Consider the following 19,929-nt stretch of genomic DNA (forward strand, 5'->3'; position numbering starts at 1 on the left):
AACATGCTTGACGAGTATAAGACCCTGAATATTTTTTTTGGCGGAAGCAATTAACACGGTTTGCCATGCCATCAACCATCTCTACCTCCATAAATATTTGGGCAAGACATCCTATGAGATAATCACCGGTAACAACCCAAGGTGCACTACTTTAGAGTTTTTGGGAGTAAATGTTTTATTCTAAACAAGGAACCCACAAGCTCTAAGTTTGCACCAAAGGTTGATGAAGGCTTTCTACTCGGTTATGGTACTAACGAACACACCTATCGTGTCTTCAACAAAACCACCGATTATGTTGAGATCATGGTAGATGTGACTTTTGATGAATCCGATGGCTCTCAAGTAGAGCAAGTTGATAAAAACCTTGTAGATGATGAGGAGCCACCAAGTCAATCAATCATGAGAATAGGCTTGAGTGAAGTAAGACCGTGTGAAGTTGAGGCTCAAACACCAGAAGAAAATGACAACAATGATCCATCATCATCGACAAGAGTTGAATCACCAATTTCTCAACAAAACCAAGATCAAAATCAAGTTCATGGTGATGACCAAGCTCATGGTATTGATCAAGGAGGAGAACAAGGAAGTGAAGCTCAAGAAGATCATCCACAAGATGAAAATGATGATGATGGACCAATTCAACATCAATCACAAGTGCCTTATCCAAGAGTTCATAAAAGCATCCAACAGGATCATCTCGTTGACAACACAATTGGAAGTATCCAAAGAGGGGTAACTACTCGTTCAAGTGTACAACCTTTTGTGGATGTTACTCGTTTGTTTCTTTTTTGAAACCTCTCAAGGTAGATGAAGCACTTGATAATCTGGATTGGGTGATTGCCATGCAAGAAGAATTAAACAACTTCATAAGAAATGAGGTATGAGAGTTGGTTGAGAGACCAAAGCAAAATGTGATTGGCACCAAGTGGGTTTTCCACAACAAACAAGATGGATATGGTGTGGTCACAAGAAACAAGGTAAGTTAAATTGCACAAGGTTTCACTCAAATTGAAGGTTTGGCTTTCGATGAGACATATGCACCCGTAGCTAGATTTGAGTCAATTCGTATTTTATTAGCCTATGCTACTCATCATGATTTCAAGCTTTATTAAATGGATATGAAAACTGCATTCTTGAATGCCCCCCTATCCGAGTTGGTGTATGTGGAACAACCGCCGGTCTTTGAAGATCTAAAATTTTCCAACCATGTGTACAAGCTCCACAAGGCAGTCTATGGGCTTAAGTAAGCTCCTAGAGCATGGTATGAATGCCTTAAAGATTTTCTTCTCAAGAATGACTTTGTAATGGGCAAAATTGATTCCACTCTTTTTACTCATAAAGCTGATAAGGATATATTTATTTGCCAAATATATGTTGATGACATTATATTTGGTTCTACTAATCAAAAGTTTTGTGAGAAATTTAGTAGGATCATGACCAAAAGGTTTGAAATGTCCATGATGGGTGAATTGAAGTTCTTTCTTGGATTTCAAGTCAAGCAAATGAGGGAAGGGACTTTCATATGTCAAACCAGGTACGTAAAAGATATGCTCAAGAAGTTTGACATGGCCGATGCTAAACCCATCAAGACACCCATGGTATTGAATGGGCATCTCGATCTCAATGAAGAAGGAAAGTCGGTTGATCAAAAGGTATATCGCTCCATGATTGGCTCTCTACTTTATCTTTATGCATTTAGGCCGGATATTATGCTTAGTGTGTGTATGTGTGCAAGATTTCAAGCTAATCCTAAGGAATGTCATTTGATGGTTGTTAAGAGAATTTTGAGATATTTAGTATATACTCATAACCTAGGCTTATGGTATCCTAAGGGCTCCACTTTTAATCTACTTGGCTATTTCGATTTAGATTATGCTGGTTGCAAAGTAGATCGAAAAAGTACAACCGGGACCTGCTAATTTCTTGGTAGATCCTAGGTTTCTTGGAGATCTAAAAAGCAAAATTTGGTTGTTTTATCCACCGCCGAAGCCGAATATGTGGCAGCCGGTGCTTGTTGTGCCCAACTCTTGTGGATGAAACAAACGTTGAGTGATTTCAGTTGTGAGTTTAGCAAGATTCTACTCTTGTGTGACAATGGGAGTGCCATCAAGCTAGCTAACAATCCGGTGCAACACTCTCGAACAAAGCACATAGATATTAGACATCACTTCTTAAGAGATCATGAGGCTAAGGGAGATATTGCTTTACGTCATGTGAGCACCGAAAGACAACTTGCTGATATCTTCACTAGCCTTTAGATGAGCAAAGGTTTTGTGCTTTCAGGAATGAGCTAAATATCTTGGATTCTCACAACTTGGCTTGACTTATTGTACATACTTGATTGTTGCCTAAATAGGAAAAATGTATTTCTTTGTGTTGAGTTTCTTTTAAAACTTGGATTTTGATCTTTGGATCAAAACTTGACTCAAGTGATCATTATTATGTAATGTTGCTTGTTAGCTGATCACTAAGTATCAAGTTGTCTTATATGTCCATAAGCCACATATCTCGAAATCTCAATCTTTATCCACATCCCAAAATCAATCTTTTTGGAGCTATCTCAACTTTATCGGAACTTCCAGCACACCACCGGAACTTCCGACAGCCACCGGAAGTTTCAACAAAGTGTTGACCGAGGGTTCCCGGGAGAAATTTTATTTATCATCGGAACTTCCGACGCACCGTAGGAACTTCCTATAACCATCAGAACTTTCAGGTTTTCTCCGACAGAGGGTGCTCAGGAGTTGATTTTATTTTTCGTCGGAACTTTCAACGCCCCGTCGGAACTTCTGATAGTCTCCCTGGGGGTATATATACCCGTTGGACACCCCTCAAACCCTAACTCCTTTCTTTCAAACACCACCGGCGCCTCCCTCTCTCTCCACTCAATCTCTCAAGGGGATCTCGAGTTTTAGCCGTGGAATTTTGAAGCTCTTGCTATCTTTAGATTCCCCACTCCTCGGAAGCTCCAATCCACATTGGAATTCATCCGATCCGCGCGGAAAATCTTTAAGTTATTTCATTCAAAAATCCCGTCACATGATCTCTCAATGTAGTAGGAGTGAATCGATTTCCTTTAGGGGATAGTCTCTAGATATGCCTTAGAACTCATGCCTATGATCTTATTCAAATTGGTGGGCGCAATCTCAAGTTCCATGGATTTTAGAGGAGCTCGGGTTCCGTCGGAACTTCCAACCCCGGGTTGGAACATCCGACGATCGGAAGTTCCAACCCTTGGTCGGAAGTTCGGAAAAGTGCCTGAAGCTTCTGTGCTAATTTATGTGTATCATCTCTTTGATCCATTCTAATTCCTTTGCAAATCCTGTCAGATGGGTCGTTAAAGGAGAAGCAAATAGCATGAGGAGACTTCGGGAATTGAATCCAACTCCTCCACCGAGTCAGATGATATGCCTATTTCTCAAAGGAAGGGGAAGGGCAAGGTCGTCCCCAAAGTTCCTAGACATGCTAGAGGCAGGGGGAAGCCTACTCCAGCTGGGGGGCCTAGTCAAGGTGGTCGGTCTCGCATGAAGAATGCATCCGCTCTGGGTGGTCATATGGATGAGAATAAAATGACCACTTTGGATTTTCTTGAACAAGTGATCCTTCAGATGTCAAAACCCATTCGGGAAGAGAGGCCGGGTTATATGGGAGTTCAGTTGGTGGATTATCAAAAGGGTAAGCATGATATACGAGCTCTCCGGTACGACAAGCCATCCAAGTATCAAAAGGAATTTTATGGGGATGTTCATTTTTTGCTGCGCTTTCACGCCGATTGGTATGAGTCGGTGATTATTTGCAAATCTCATCCTACCACTGAAATGAAGTCCATTGATTGGTCATATTTTAAAGCAATTGAGCTGCCTGTCATTGATCAAGTTTGGGAAGCGTGCAACAATAAAAACCTTCTCTATCTTATGGAATTCAATTGTGATTGGAATGAGCAAATAGTGGCTCAATTTTATGCCAATCTTTATATTGATTGGGTCAATAAGGTGATGCATTGGACTCTTCAAGGAAAGCCCCTCTCAGTGACATATGCGGAATTTGCAAGCATTCTTGGTTATGGCGAATTTGATCTCGCTAGATATAAGATACATGAGATGGAAAATGTTATTGAAAATAGTGAGATGGCTTTCATGTATGATAGTGCATATGGGCCAATTGAGCATGGCACCACCAAGAGTATGATTCCTTTATATAAGTTGCTAAATCAGCTCTTCCGCTATATGCTTTGTCCTAAAGGTGGTGATACAGACAACATCTCCAACATGTCAAAGAAACTACTTGCAAGAATGCATCCCGACAAGGATGAGTTTAGCGTCTTTGACTTCATTTGGGAGGAGATTATTATTTGCTCTTACTCACCCAAGAAGAGTTGTCACTATGCTCCTTATATTTTTGCTATGATCAAGGAAGTGACAAAGTTGGAGATTTTAACAAACAAGGGTCATCCCGTCTACAAGCCAAAGAAGGATCACATTGAGAGGCTTTGCAAGATTGGTTCACATGTATTCGTCCTCCACCACAAGGACCTTCTCATGGACCTTCATCTTCTCAAGGACCATCAATTGGAGCTTCACCTTCTCATGGGCCATCATCCTCTCATAGGCCCTCTAGCTCTAGATGTCCTCCACCCTCCAATGCTCCTAAGAAGAAAGGGATCTTCTACTTCCTATCCTAGGGTCTCTTTGCTTGATTCAATGTGGGTCGCCGCAATGCGGAGGAAATGTATGCCCACAAGAAGCATATGGATGAGCTGCTCCTAAAGATGGAAAAGAGGCAAAAGGAGCTCATGGCTAAGAATGATATCCCACACTCTCCCGTCCGTGCTCCTATGAATTTCCCCCCTCCACCGGTTTTCTACCACCCTTGGGAAGAAATTGGGCAGCCCTCCATGTTCTTTGGAGCTCCCCAAGAAGAAGAAGAGGAAGATTTGGGTGGGTGAGAGGAGTCCGAGGAAGAAGAAAAAGATATTTCCGCTGCTCATACTCCGAAAGATGAAGATGAAGATGATGAGGAGGAGAAGGATGATGAGTGATGGCTATGGATGGGCCTCCCCTTTTGGAGCTTGATGCCAAAGGGGGAGTGACTCACCATGGACCATATGGTGGTTGCTATCTTTTTTATGAGCTTTCTACTTTATGGGCTTGTGGCCATGTAAGAATTTTTATGTGGTGTGATGCATGGTGTGCCAAGTGAACTTGTAGGTTTGTAAGACTTATTTGGGATTTGCTATGTTAGTGTGGATCTAGAACTTTATTCATATGCGATGATCATGGCTTGGTGTATCGTTTATTTTCCACTTTGTTGAAGTGTTATATCTTGTCATATACATCACGATGACGTTCATGTCACACCTTTGCACCCCACGAATGCAAGGATATAGGGGGAGCTCACTTAACATGTGCAAATAGCATTTGAGGCCATCTTGTGTCTATCTTGAAAGATGCACATGTTAAGGGGGAGCTCACCTATATGATTGGATTCAAAATGATTATATATTTCTCATGTGAGCCTTATTTGTGTTGTCATCAATCACCAAAAAGAGGAAGATTGAAAGTGCATTTGGCCCCCTAAGTGGGTTTTGGTGTTGATGACATGTATAATTAGGGGACTAATGATTTTATCAAGTAATTGACAGGTTTAAAATCCTAAGAAGTGCAAAGGTGTAAGAAAGAACCCCACTCACTCACTTGCACATTTAATTTCTCATAGTTTCTATGAGTGTCGGAAGTTCCTACATGGGGTCGGAAGATCCGACACCTGCTGGAAGTTTTCAAAAACTTCCAACAGGGGGTGCTTAGCGGATTTAATTTAACAGAGTCGGAAGTTACGATCCTGTGTCGGAAGTTCCGATAAAAGGCACCGGAAGTTTCTAGTAACTTCCAGCAAGGGATTCCCAGCCGTTTTATTTGAACTGTGTTGGAAGTTCCGACGCAGTATCGAAAGTTCCGACAAGCACTTAACAACTCTGGAATGGCTAGGTTTTTGGGGCTCAGGTATTTATACCCGCTCAGCCCCCCTTCATTGGCTGCTGACATAACCTGAGACAAACACCCTCTTGAGCATTCAATACTCCTCCCCACTCCCTCCTTGTGCTAAATCTTTGAGAGTTTTGAGGTAGGGTTTGGGTGAGAGAAGGATTGGAGGTGTGAGACTTGGGGTTTTGAGTGGGAGGTTCAACAAGTTTATCTCAAGAGCACTTGAAGCATCTTCGGCCTTTAATTCACGTTTGTTACTCTTGAAGCTTGCTTCTAGATAGTTTGGCATCGCCCGTTTGAGCACCCTCTTTGTGTGGTGCGCCCGGGAAGTTTGTATCACCCATCCTCTTTGTGAGGATTCATAGTAAGTGACTCAATCCGCCTTTGTGGTTTATTGAGAGAGGTAAAGGGTTTGTGAGGACCTAGCTATTTGTCAGCTTCTCAACGGAGACGTAGCTTCCTTTGTGGAAGTGAAATTCAGTAAAGAAATCCTTTATCTCATGTGCTTGTTGTGTTCCTCTAGTTCTTATTGACCTAGAAGCTTGTTTTGTGCTGATCTATATATTTGTGAAGTTTCCCTTATATATATCACCTGCAGTAGTCTCTATACATCACTTCTAATCTTTTGATTCAAATAGAATTGGCAGTTTTAAGTTTTATTTTGAATTTCGTTCAGCTCATTTCCTGCCGTCGGAAGTTCTGCCCCTGTATCGGAAGTTCTGACCCTGTCGGAAGTTCTGACGTATCTAATACCGTTGCGAAGTTTGTTTGGAAAATTTTAAAGTGAGACTATTCACCCCCATAGGCATCACAAGATCCTTTCAATCGGGAATCATGAGCCCCAACTACCCAAGGTGATAGGCCACCACCCAATTTGGAACAACCTGTGGTTGAACGAGCCTACCCATGGAGATAGCCTTCAACTACCCGAGCTTCTGGAGAAGATCGCCGTACTCATATAGCAAGGGCTGACCGGAGTCAGGGTAGCCCTCAGTTTTATGAGGAGGCGGATTCAACTACTGCAACTGCGGTGCACTTGGGGATATGACTACTCGGGCCCCAATGATCCATCCTGGATGACATCAGATGACTTGTCCGTGGATGAAGATATGGCGCGATTGAGGCACCTGTTCAAGCATGCGAGAGTGATCCCGACTATTGTTCGGGAGTTCTGCGCCACGAACCCACCAATTAGTGTAAGTACCCGTGGCCTCAGCCCTTGAGTACTAATTTGTGTACTTGTTGCTTTTCTGACTTGTCTCCTTTTACAAGAAGAAGTTTACTTGTTCTGGTCCACCCCTCCTCCACCCGGATCGAATGGCTCTAACGCCGCTTCGCGAGTACACACGACTGCCGATGTACAGAAAATAGTCGAGAAGGAGGAGTCGGATGGTTTTTCTTCCTTCAATAGCTCTGTGTTGAAGAATTTGTCATCAAGGCCTGCTCGTCGGACAAGGCTGGATCTTCCTCCGGGACATCGAAGCTCTCTACTGAGGATGACCTTGAAGCCGGACTAGCGCCACCACCAAAGAAGAGGCACACTGTCGCCGTCAAGCGTGTGGTGAAGAACTCGCTCACCGCCGAGGACGTTCCTCCTCCGGTAATCACCTACGAAGAAGGACAAGATACTGAGGACCAAGTACTCATAAGTAGTTTTTGTACCTCCATGTCCCTCCTCCGGTAATCACCTACGAAGAAGGACAAGATCCTGAGGATCAAGTACTCGTAAGTAGTTTCCGTACCTCTATGTCTGCTCAATATGACTTTGGAGGATTGCAGGTAGTCAGGGAAGAGATGGGTGGAGAACACGAATACAAAAGTCATGTAGCAGGAGCTGCCAGCGATCAAGGAGGTCATCGAGCTTGATGATGATGAAGAGCCTTCTGTCGCTAGGACCAACGCCGTCGGTGCGCGGACTACTCAAGTGGTGGAGACGGCAACCAAGGCTGGCGAGGATCTAGCTGCGATCCAACAAGTCGCGCCGAAGAAGCTGTTGTCCACTATCAAGCCCATGCGCCTGGCGAGAGAGCCCTCTTTGAAAAAATAAAGAGGTCCACCAAGCAAGTACTAAAATATTATTCGAGTACTTATTGTGTCTCGATATTGCCTTGCAGTGTGTTTTGACACTTGCCGTTTTCAGGAAATCCGCCAACGTGGACATTGAAGGCTTGAGCCCAAAGTCTGCAACCGATGGCAGAAGCCGCTCAGCCCAAGACCACACCCCGCACCCACAATTCGCCGCTAGAGGAGTAGCCTGCGCTAGAACTAGCTCCAGGTGTTGTATCCCTTGTTGCTGCGCTTATGCATGATGTTATCGCGTCACTGAATGTCGCTGAGTTGCCAGCCCCTGAGCTGCCAGTAGCCGAGCCCGTCGGAACGACTACTTCCGATGTCGTGGCTATGTTCATAGCCTCAGCCCCTGACCCGGAAGTAGAGATTCAAGCCCCCAGGGCCCTCCAAGTTTTGGTGTCCATCCCGCCTTCTGAGGCAGGTCCGTCAACTAGCCATGCGTTGGTTCTTCTTGGTGCACCAATCGCTGAAGAGCACGAGGAACCTTGGGTAGCTTGGGGGGTGAACCTGGAGGATATCCAACTCCTCGTTGACCCTCTTGCCACCATAGAGATGGAGGCCACGATTCAGGAGATGCACCGCCGTGTAGCTGAATACACAGTGGTAAGTTCCTCCTCTGCGTTTTGGTTTCAACTTGAAATGAGTACTTGTTCCTTATACAAGTACTTGCTTTGTCTCTGCAGGATTTGATCAAGCGCTCTCACCGGAAGTCAGAAATGCTCCAAGGCTATGGAGACACAATAATGCAGGCTGAAGCGCTTGAACGCGAGCTTACCAAGGAGAAGCAGTACTCCTCCTATCTACTCATGAAGTACGACGACCAAGCCGTTGAGTACCGCAACCTCGCCCTGCAAGTTGCGGAGGAGAAGGACGCCTCCGGAAGCACAACAAGATGTTGAAGCATCAGCTGAAAGGTAACTTGTCCTCTTTTGCTGGTCCTTGAGTACCGATTGCACTTGATGATTCTGAACTGCCCCTTGTGTTGTTCTTGCAGAGGTCGAGAAAGTCAAAGAAGATCTCCAAGGCCGAGTCATGAACTGGAAGAACTCGTATTACAAAGTTACGGAGCAACACGGCAAGTTGTCCGCTCTGTACGAGACTCTGGAGCAGTGCCTGGAGAAGGAGCGGAAGATACGCACCAATGGAGAAGTCAATCTGGTGAATGCCATGACGACCCTCCGAGATCGCGAGACTAAGCTAGAGGCAATTAAGCTTGCTTTGAAGGAGCTAACAGAAGCCGCTCAGCCCATCGCTGATATAGTGGAGCCCCCGATGGAAGGCGTGGAGCCCGCCCTCTGGCAGAAGTACTTAAGGAGGTGCCTGCGAAGATCACCAGCTACATCCAGAAGATGGCAGAGTCCATCTCGAAGCAGCTGTTAGCAATGGTGAAGTTTTTCTACCCGCAAGTTGACTTGGCTCCACTTGCGGAGGGAACTGCACAAGACTGCTCTGATGAGCAGTTCCACCAGTACCAGCAAAAGGTGGCTCCTTTTGCCAAGGTGGTAGCCAGTCAGATAGACCTTGAGTAGCTACATGTAAAGACATGAAGTCATTATAATATAAGTATGATATGAATGAAAATGTAAATTATTGGAAGTCTTGTTGCCAATTTCATTGTTGTCGACTTGTGTGTTCTTTGTTTTAGTGCCTCTCCCGAACTACCCTGATATTTGCTCATACGGTAGTCGTGAGTGTCTGCGCGCAAGGCTACTCTTGTGAGCCTCTTCAAATACACGGTGTAGAGTACTTCTAGGATGCGACCCCTTTTTGTGGAGTGCAGGTACTTGAGTATCTGGGTAGTCGTGCTCATTAGGTGAGTAGACTCTTCAGGACTTCGTTAGCTGGAGCCTATCTTTGCAACCTCTCTGGGTTGTTCAGATGTTTGTGCTCCTGAAGACCTAGAACTACAGACTTGTTATTACAAGCTACGACAACACAAACTTGTCTAGTTTAGAACTCGGGTAGTATAGATAACTCCCAAGTTACAGATGGCTGCTCTCTTTTTTTTGAGGCCGTCGATGGACAGACCTATCGAGGGAGTTGACTACCTCATAAACTTGTGTGCGCGGGCTTGTGTTTGCAAGTCACTGCTGTCCAACGAGTTGGATAACTCAAAAAATATGTGTGCAGACTTGTTATTAAAAGCCACATGTGGACAATTTTGTCCAATGAGTTTGAATAATTCGAAAATATCTTTTGCAGGCCTGTGACTACAAGCCGCAAACTTGGGCGATAGTACCCGGGAAACTGAGTAGCTCTACGAACTTGCTTTTGCAAGTCACAAATAGGCAGAAATAGGTAGTCGTTTTTTGACAAAAATAAATATGTTTTATTAAATTGTAATTGTACGATTAAGGTTGATGGCTATTTTACATGGATATATAAACAATGGGTAGAATTAACACAGGTGCTCGATGTTCCATGAGTTGTCGACTTCCTCGCTAGAGAGAGTTTGTAGCATATACGACCTAGGTCCAGTGACCTTGGAGATGATGAAAGGACCCTCCCATGGCAAATTCATCTTGTGCAGCCCCTTGGTGTCTTGAATACGCTTGAGGACCATGTCGCGTGTGTTGAACGAATGCTCTTTAATGTTGCGATCATGATAGCGGTGGGTTCCTTCAAGGTACCTTGCAAACTAGATGAGTGTTGCACAACGAGCTTCTTCGAGACTGTTTAAGTATAAACGTCTTGTTTCTTCTATCGTGCCCTCCTCGTACTGCTCGACTACTGGAGATTTTCACATGACATCAGCGGGAAGGACGACTTCTGATTCGTAGACCAGAAAGTAGGGTGAGTACCCTGTAGGCTTGCACAGCTGTGTGCGGAGCTGCCAGAGAACGTTGGGTAGCTCCTTGAGCCACTTGCCTCCTTTGGTGTTTCCAATGTCATGTAGTCTTTTCTTGAGAACCTCCAGTACCATCCCGTTGGCTCTCTCAACCTGGCCGTTGGCCCGCAGATGAGCGACAGAGATGTACTGGACGTCAATCCCGTTGTTCTCATAGTACTCCCAGAACTCGTGATTTTTGAAATTTGAGCCCAGGTTTGTGATGATGCGATTGGGGAAGCCGTAGCGATGGACAATTTCATCGAGGAAGTTGAGTACTCTGTCAGCCTTGGGGAAGGTTATTGGCTTCACCTCGATCCATTTGGTGAACTTGTCGATCACCACGAGTACTCGATCGAAGCCTCCAGGTGTCGTAGGTAGAGGGCCAATCATGTCTAGCCCCCAACATGCAAAAGGCTAGGAGGGTGGTATGGTAATCAACTTGTAGGTAGGGACGTGTTGTTACTCGGCAAAGAATTGACACCCTTGGCATCAGCAGACTAGTTCTTCGACGTCAGCGAGAGCTGTACACCAATAAAATCCTACTCTGAAAGCCTTGCCCACAATCATTCTTGATGATGCTTGGTTGATGCAGATGTCTTTGTGGATTTCCTTTAGTATGTCCTTGACATCTTGCCGTGAGACGCACTTCATTAGTACTTCTGATGATGTGCCTTATCTGTAGAGCTTGTCCCCGACTAGAACGTAGTTCTTGCCAAGCTGTGAGACTTGCTCTGCTTCTATTTTGTCTGGAGGTAACTTGTGTTCCTTGATGTAGTCGATGAAGAGGGTTCTCCAGTCTAAATCAATCATCATAACATCCCAATCTGGTGCATCATGACCTCAATCGGTGGTTTTTGACGGTGCTGGCTCCACTATGGATGGCTTGTGTCGAAGACCCCAACTGGAACTTGAGCACGAGTAGATCCAACCTTTGATAAGACGTCCGCGGTTACGTTGTTGTTGCAGATGACGTGGTGGAACTCCAGACCGTAGAACTTGTTCTCTAACTTGTGTACTTCCAAACAGTACGCAATCTATGTTGTCCTTATGGCAATCCCACTCGTTGTTGACTTGATTGAAGATTACTAGTGAGTCACCTTAAACCAACGTATGCCCTAGAGGCAATCAAAACGATGATGATATTCCATTGTATCCATGTTTTATATTGTGTTCCTTGAATATCCATTAAAGGCTACTTGAATTGATTTGCAATTATGTGAATTGTGTGTGAAACTCTTTACTTGTATGGTTATTCTAAAAGTTGTCGCTAGTCGGAGTTCATGTGAAGACACACATGAATCTTAGACTAGAACATGTATTAGTTGATGACTATGTTTCACAAGTCATGGACATGGAGATGTCAAACTAATAATATGGGCACGTGTAGAGACATGTGCTAGGACTGACCCAACACGAGTTACATAGTTCTCTCTTTACACAATGTGTACGCTTTGTCCTTAGACCTGAGACTGTCGCATGTACTCAAGATGTGGATCGACTTATTTAGGGGCTATCAAATGGTACACCGTAACTGGATAGTTATAAAGGTAGCTTTCAGGTTTGTCAAGAAGCATGTTGTGAGGCATGGTCAGTCAAGATGGAATTTGCCCCTCTCTATTAGAGAGAGATATCTCTAGGCCCCTCGAGTGATCGGATCCGGAAATGCATGGCCATGCTACGTGAGGTTAAGAGTTAACCTAGAAAGGGATTCCGAATCAAATCATCGAGAAAGAGTGGTCGGCTTGGAGCTAGACTGAATATCGTGAGGCAAAGGGAATAGCATGTACGTGATGTTGTGATGGTTCGTATGATATGATCTTCATGTGCGTATAGAAGTTAGTATGTCTTGGTAGAGGCCGCTACTAACTATTGGTCGAGTAGGAGTACTCGGGCCATGTCTATACGTATATCAATCTATAGGGTCACACACTTAAAGGGCTGGAAGCCCAATTCAGATGTGATCTGAATTGGACCAAGTTTAGGAGTACTAATGGACCTCAGACCCAGAGGCCCATTAGGAACCCCTATACAGTGAGGGGTGGGGGCGCCCTACGGTTTAACCCCTTTTGCACCAGCAGCAGTTGCGCCTCCCACGCCCCCACCTTGTTGCAACTCGCGGACCTAGCAGGCCGGCTTGCAAATCTTTCTCCCCGCACGTGTGGATACCTTGGAGGTGTTGCATTTGCAGCATTTGGACGAGCTGCCACACAAGAGCTCCGACGAGGAACCTGACGAGCCGACGACGAGCCTGACGAGCCGCGGCACGAGGAGGGAGTCGCTGCACATGGACGAGCTGCTGAGCCGCTGCTCGACGTCGACGTGTTCGACTACACTGCATTGACGCGTGATCGACTTTGCTGCCCCGACGCGTTTCTACATCTTCTGTACCTGTGCGTCGAGTGGTAATCCCGTGATCCATATACGACAGTTTTCCTGATTTACGCGGTAGAAAAATTTTGTTTTACGCTAGCGTAGCCTACCTCGTATCCCTACACCAAGACAGGACTGGCCAGCTACTCTGGATGATAGACTTCTTTTATAAAGCCAGCCGCGAGTAGTTTGGCCAACTCTTTTTTGATTGCTTCCCTTATCTCCTGGACGAATCAGCATAGTCATTGTCGTTTTGGCGTAGCTTTGGGATCCACATTTAGTAAGTACTCGATCAACTCCTTGGGCACCCCCGGCATATCTGATGGTTTCCATGCAAAGATGTCTCGGTTGGTCCGGAGGAAGGTGACGAGCGTATCTTCCTATTTAGGGTTCAGCCCTAAGCCAATCAGGACTGTCTTGGAGCTATCACCAGCCTCAAGATCAATGGCTTTGATATCGACTTCACTTGCTGGCTTCACCTTGGTTGCCCCCGACTTCTTCTCTAGGATCTCGAGTTCTATCGGGGTCAGTTTCTTAAAAGCGGCGAAGACTTCCATCATCAAATTCGGAACTTAAGTAGTCGCTGCTAGCTCCACAGCTTCTGTGTGGCAGTCATATGATCTCGTCAAGTCTCTGCAAGGAGAGTACTCCCTTAGGTCCCAGCATCTTGAGTACTAGGTACACGTAATGCGAGATGGCCATGAATTTGGCCAATGCGGGTCTTTTGAGGATAGCGTGGTATGAAGTTTCAAAATTACCTATCTCGAACCGGATGTACTCTGTCCGGTAGTGTTCTTTGGTCCCGAAGGTAACTGGCAAAACCACCTCAACAAGGGGTACAGCCGCGTTGCCTGGGACAATCCCATAGAACGGAGAGTTCGTCGGGGGGAGCATATCTATAATGTCGAGGCCCATCTTCCTCAAAGTCTTGGTGAAGAGTACGTTAAGACCACTACTGCCATCGATGAGTACTTTGGTGAGTCGAGAGCCCGCGACCACTAGATCCAGAACGAGAGGATAGCGTCCTGGTTCTAAGAAACTGCTCTACTGATCCTTCTCGAAGAAGGTGATGGGAATGTCAGACCACTTGAGGAACATAGGCGTTGCTAGTTCAGTGGACATAATCTCTCGGAGGGCTAGTTTCTGGGACCGCTTCGTAGCAGTACCCGATGTGCAGCCGAAGATGATGTTGACGGTGTTGGACGGGTTCTGGAATTTGCCGTTGTCACCATCATCTTCGTCTTCTTTGTCTTTACCCTTCTACTTTGCTCCAAAAGGTTCTGGCAAATCTTTCATGACTCTGCGTAGACTGTAGCAATCTATCGCAGAGTGCTTACTATGTGGGTGCTACGGACACTGCTTTTTTAGGAGCTCACTGAACGAAGTCCTTTCTTGATTCCTACCGCTTTTCTTGAAAGACTGGGATATCACCGTGACAGTATTGTCTGGCTTCCTCTTGCGATTTTGACCACCCGAGTAGTTGCCTCGGTTGTCATTATTGGGTCGATCATTACGGTTCTTGTTATTGCGTTGGCCATTACTCTAGTTGTTGTTGTTCTGGCCTCTGTTACGACTAGACTCAAACCTTTTAATCCCTTTGTCTTCTTCATCCGCCCAGGCTTGTATCATGATCTTTAGAGATTAAATATCTTTGGGGCGTCCCCTGTCAAAATCCATGAGCATCTGGTGGTCATAGAGACCATTAGTGCCCTTCTTGTTGAAGAAGCAACATAGATAACTACGCATGGTCTTGCCTTGTTGCTGCTTGACTTGAGACAAGTCGATCCTATTGCCAGGACGCTGCATCGCTCCTGCAAAGTTGTTTGTGAATGTCGCCTTGAGGTGTGTCCACGTGTCGATGGAGTTCTTCTCAAGGGACTCAAGCCATGTGAGTGGCCCTGCCTCCATGCAAATGGGGAAGTAGATGACCTTAGTGTCGTTGTTTCCTCCCGCCGCCTGAACTAACAACGAGTAGCGCCACAACCATTAGACTGGGTCCTGCTTGCCGTCGTATTTGGTGATACCTGGAGGTTTGAATTTGTCGGGTAGAATCGTCTTTCGTACTCATTTTGATTAGGAGGGGATCCCGTCAGAATCCTCTCCCAGGTACTTGACTTCTTGTTCGCGCTCGCGACGGCACCCTTCAATGATTGTACAGGCGTCGCGGCTGTTGTTGATCTTCTGACGAATGTCATGTACTGGGGGTTCAAGCTCTAGGTGGGGCCCATGGTGGCTAAGGCCTCCCGAGGGTTCCACCCAACAACCCTCTGCTCCGGCTTGACTCGATATGGCGCCGTCAATTCTGGCGTCCTCGTTTCTGGCACCCTTGTTTCGACCTTGCCGTCTATGGCTACTACCATGCTGGGATGAGGTGCGTCGAACCGAGTGTATTGGGCTTTGTTGATCGAGTTGCTTGTACGCACGTTCCGCCAGCTAAGCCAATTGTCTGGTGTACTTGATTTGTGGCATTGCCTGAGTAATCAGGTCAATGGATGCGATGGTGACGAGGGGAGTATGGTGTTGATGTGATTGAACTGCTTCAAACACGCAATCAAGTTCATGATGGGTAGGTCAGCTGCAAGGCGACGGCGACACTCAACCCTTGCAGTGTTTCTTGCTCGCCGTCGATTTCTTTGAGCTTCAGTTTCTTCTCCTTCTATGTTGGCGGTGAGCTCATCCTGCGACACGTCATCTGGGTGATGTTCGCGTCGTGGATTCCTTTCTGGTGGTTCTTCACCGTTGCCTTCTTGTGCGGTCAACAGGGCAAAGAGTTCCCGTTTCGGAGAAAAACTACCCGAACATGACGTGATGACCTTTGTGCAGCCGTCTTCTTCATAGATGGGTGATAGAGGGGTTCCCTCCTAGTACGAGAGAGTGTCAAGGTAGGCAATAAGGCGAGACTCGTTATCCTTGGCGAGAGCAGGTGGCTTCATGTTGGGCCAGTAGACGAATCTGCCTTGTGGATTCATGTTGGGCCAGTAGACGAATCTGCCTTGCAGAGTGGATGAATGACCAGGCCCTGTTGTGGACCTGATGATGAAATCTCCTCGTCCGGATCCGAGTAGTAGTCGAGGTCCTTGATCAAATCTAAGTTGAATTGTAATCTGGACAGGGTAGCTTGGTATGCAGCACCCGAGTTTCGAAGTCTGAACAGGAATCGACTTGTATTGTAGATCATTTACACCATGGCTTAAGCACCAGCTCGTGGGAACCAATCTGACTAGTGGGAGAAGTCAAGCTATACTCGGACTCGTCTTCCAAGCCTCTGACTAGGTCAAAAATTTCACCAAATTTCTTGATGAAATCTTCCAGAGCTTGGTGGTGAAGGTTGATGTCATACTGCCTATTCTCCAAGGCCGACGCAATGTGGCGGTGGAAGTTTCCAGCACCGTCTGCGATGCAAACCCAGGAGCTGAAGATGAATGTCACGCCCGCTTCGAACGCAACGGTGGGCTTGTTGAGCTATCGAGTTCTCCAGTGGATTCTCAGCGAGAGCCCCTACCTGGCGCGCCATCTGTCGGGTGTTTATACCCGACAACCTACTAAGGGGGTGCCCAAGGTAGTATTTTATGTGTGGGGCTCGCCGAGATCAGGAACTCGAAGGTGAACTCGAACACACGATTTAGACAGGTTTGGACTGCTTAGATCGCGTAATACTCTACGTCCCGTGTGTTGGTTGTATTTCTATTAATTGAACTTGTTTGGAGGGGATCTCTGCCTCGCCTTATATTGCCACGGGCAGGGTTACAAGTCAGTTGTTTACAAGAATACTAGTCGGATTCGACTAGCGAGTCCTACTCTAATTGCTATGAGTAGTTTTCTAATTCTCGACTACTTCTTGTCCTCCACGTAGACCATGCCGTCCTGCACCGTAGTCTGCATGTCTGATACATCTCGATGTACAGCCCCGTATCTAGGACTGTCCAGACCTTCTGATAGGCCCATAGATACATGGACGACAATTATTGCAGAATTTTTTTATTTCGTAAAATGCTATTGTAGAATGTATGCACAAGTCTCGTGAACTTTCCATTCGCAAAGTTACACGTACTGATGTACAGCAGTGGGTTTGCTCCAGATAATGCGACTAACCAGTTTGTCACGGTTATAGATAGCCATAAGGCACGAGGCTCGTGGGTCTGCCCACGGTCCAAAAATTTAGCTCGGTACCAGCCTAGCCCGACATGACACGATCTTAGTCATGCTCGGGCTGGCCCGGCCCGTCCTTAGTGCCGGGTCCGGGCCGCTGCGTCAGCTCGTGGGCTAGCCCAGTCTGTCACGATTAACGGTCGGCTCGCCCAGGCATGATGGAGGCACGTGCCTAAAAAGCACGTTTAGTTGTGGATGTGCATTACCTCTGAATATATATGTATATATGTTTGTATGTACAATGCCTCTAAATTTTTGCCTTCGAAAATTTAATTTGATGACATCTGAGCCGGGCTAGAATGGACACGATGAGCCTTCATGGCCCGACGGGCCACCGGGCCGACCCGACACGACTAATAGCCCTTAGTGGAGGACCTGGGTTGGCCACACTGTGCCGAGTCTAAACGGATCGGGCCAAATCGTGCTCGGGCCAGGCCGAGCCGAGCCGCCCGTTTGGCCCACGGTGCTTGGATTCCTTGATGTGAGCTTATGTCACGAGATGACGAAAATGCTAATGCGTGACATATATGCAGTTGATGAGTACTTTGACGGGCACACATGCTTACTGCTCCGGTAAAAATATGGAAAATAGTTGCCTCAGCGGTCACTGTGTACCAACTGATTTAATATAGTGCAATACTGCTAATATAAGAGACAGATCGAATAATAAATATATATGAAAATCTAACTTCGACCTTGCTGCAGGAAAGGTTCGCTGTCCTTATGTGATGAGTACAGACATGGCTTGATCAGCACCGGCCGCCCCGGCTCGTGAGGTCGCCTCGTGATCTACTTCTCGTTCCCCTTCTTCGGCTTCGACCTCACCGGCCGCCCCGGCTCGTTCGCCGCGAGCTACCGCGTCCTGGCCGCCGACGTCGCCTGCAAGGCCCTCGTCGTGCTGGCGCTCGCCGGCTGGGCGGCCGCGAGCCGCTGGTCGTCCGGGAAGCGCGGCGGCGGGTCGTGCTCCTACTTGTGGTGCATCACCGGCTTCTCGCTCGCGGCGCTCAACAGCGCGCTCCTCATGGGCTTCCCGCTGCTGGACGCCATGTACGGGGCGTGGGCGCACGACATCGCCGTGCAGATGTCGATGATGCAGATCGTGGTGTGGTTCCCGCTGATGCTGGTCGTGTTCGAGGCCAGACAGGCGTGGCTGGAGATGCCGCTCCCTGTCCCGGCCGTGGTGGCGCCGGCCGACGGCGGCGGCGCGGTCGAGGAGGAGGAAGGCGGCCACGCCACGGCCGCGGATCTGGATGGCGACGGCGAGGAGTCGGGAGACGGCCGGAAGGCGACGGTGGCGGCAGGATGGAGGTCGTTCTGGGCGCCGCTGCTAAGGACTGTTGCGCTCAAGCTCGCCTTCAACCCGAATGCCTACGCGAGCCTTCTTGGGTTGGCGTGGTCTTCGATTGCCAACAGGTAATGCTAAAACTGTGCAACTTGGTGATGGGTGGTTGCTAACACTGATACATACATGTAGGTGGCATTTGGAGCTTCCGAGCATCGTCGAGGGCTCCGTGACGATCATGTCAATTAAAGACCGGGATTGGACTGGGCATGTTTAGCATGGGTAATCAACTCAACTGGAGCCTTTTTTTTAGGACAACTCAACTGGAGCTTAATTAAGTCAGAATATGATCTGCAATACAAGAGCTTATTACAGAGCATGCATGCAGGTTTGTTGATCGCGCTGCAGGAGAAGTTCATCATGTGCGGCGCGGGCTTGACGGCGCTCAGCTTGGTGCTAAGGTTCGTCGCCGGACCGGCCGCCGGAGCCTCCGTCCTGGGGCTCCGCGGCGACCTTGTGCGCTTCGCGATCGGCAGGTAACGTGACGATGACGAGGTCTCACCAATGTCCCTGAATATTCCGAAGCTCTACTTGTTGAACGAACCAAAATGATTCGCTCTCTGACTCCGTTCTTTTTCTTTGTTGGCCCGCAGGCGGCGCTGCCCCAATCTGTCGCGACATTTTAATTTTGCGAGGGAGTATGATCTGCATGCTGACGTACTCAGCACTGCGTAAGCAACCTTTCGTCCGTCTATTTACCCGTCGCGTCTATATTTTCGGGATAATCATAGGTGAAATCCTTTTGGAATTATGCAGGATTATAATCGGGAAGCTGGTATCGCTGCCTGTACTAATCGCATATTACCTTGTTCTTGCCTCGTAAGATAATCCGCCCGTTAGCGCTCAGCGTAGTATCACTGCGAGATGTTGTATCATCAGCTCTTCATTTTCTGTTCCTGCTCAAACGAAAATTTGTACAGCTTCACCGCTTCAGTCCTACAGCTCGATGAATAAACTCGTGGTAGATATGCGAATTTATGGCGTGGAAATTATTTCCCTTGTGGGAGCGCAATCCCGGATAGAGAGCAAGAAAATAACAGGAGACTGGTAACATGGTCCCACATGTCAGCGTAGAGATAGAGAACGAGACGGAGTACACGTAAACAGTTTCCCGTGCCAACACCTCATGAGTCAACCGAACTCCCTAGATTCACGCGAGTCGCGACGACCTTCCCCCGGCTGTCGTC

The 19,929-nt window shown here is 47.1% G+C and overlaps 1 pseudogene; it reads left to right on the plus strand.

The window, feature by feature from the left end:
- Nucleotides 1-544: 544 nt before the first annotated feature.
- LOC117844330 (uncharacterized) lies at nt 545-19,565 on the plus strand (annotated as a pseudogene).
- The last annotated feature ends 364 nt before the right edge of the window (nt 19,566-19,929 follow it).

Source organism: Setaria viridis, chromosome 2 (assembly GCF_005286985.2).
Source record: "Setaria viridis chromosome 2, Setaria_viridis_v4.0, whole genome shotgun sequence".
NCBI lineage: Eukaryota > Viridiplantae > Streptophyta > Magnoliopsida > Poales > Poaceae > Setaria > Setaria viridis.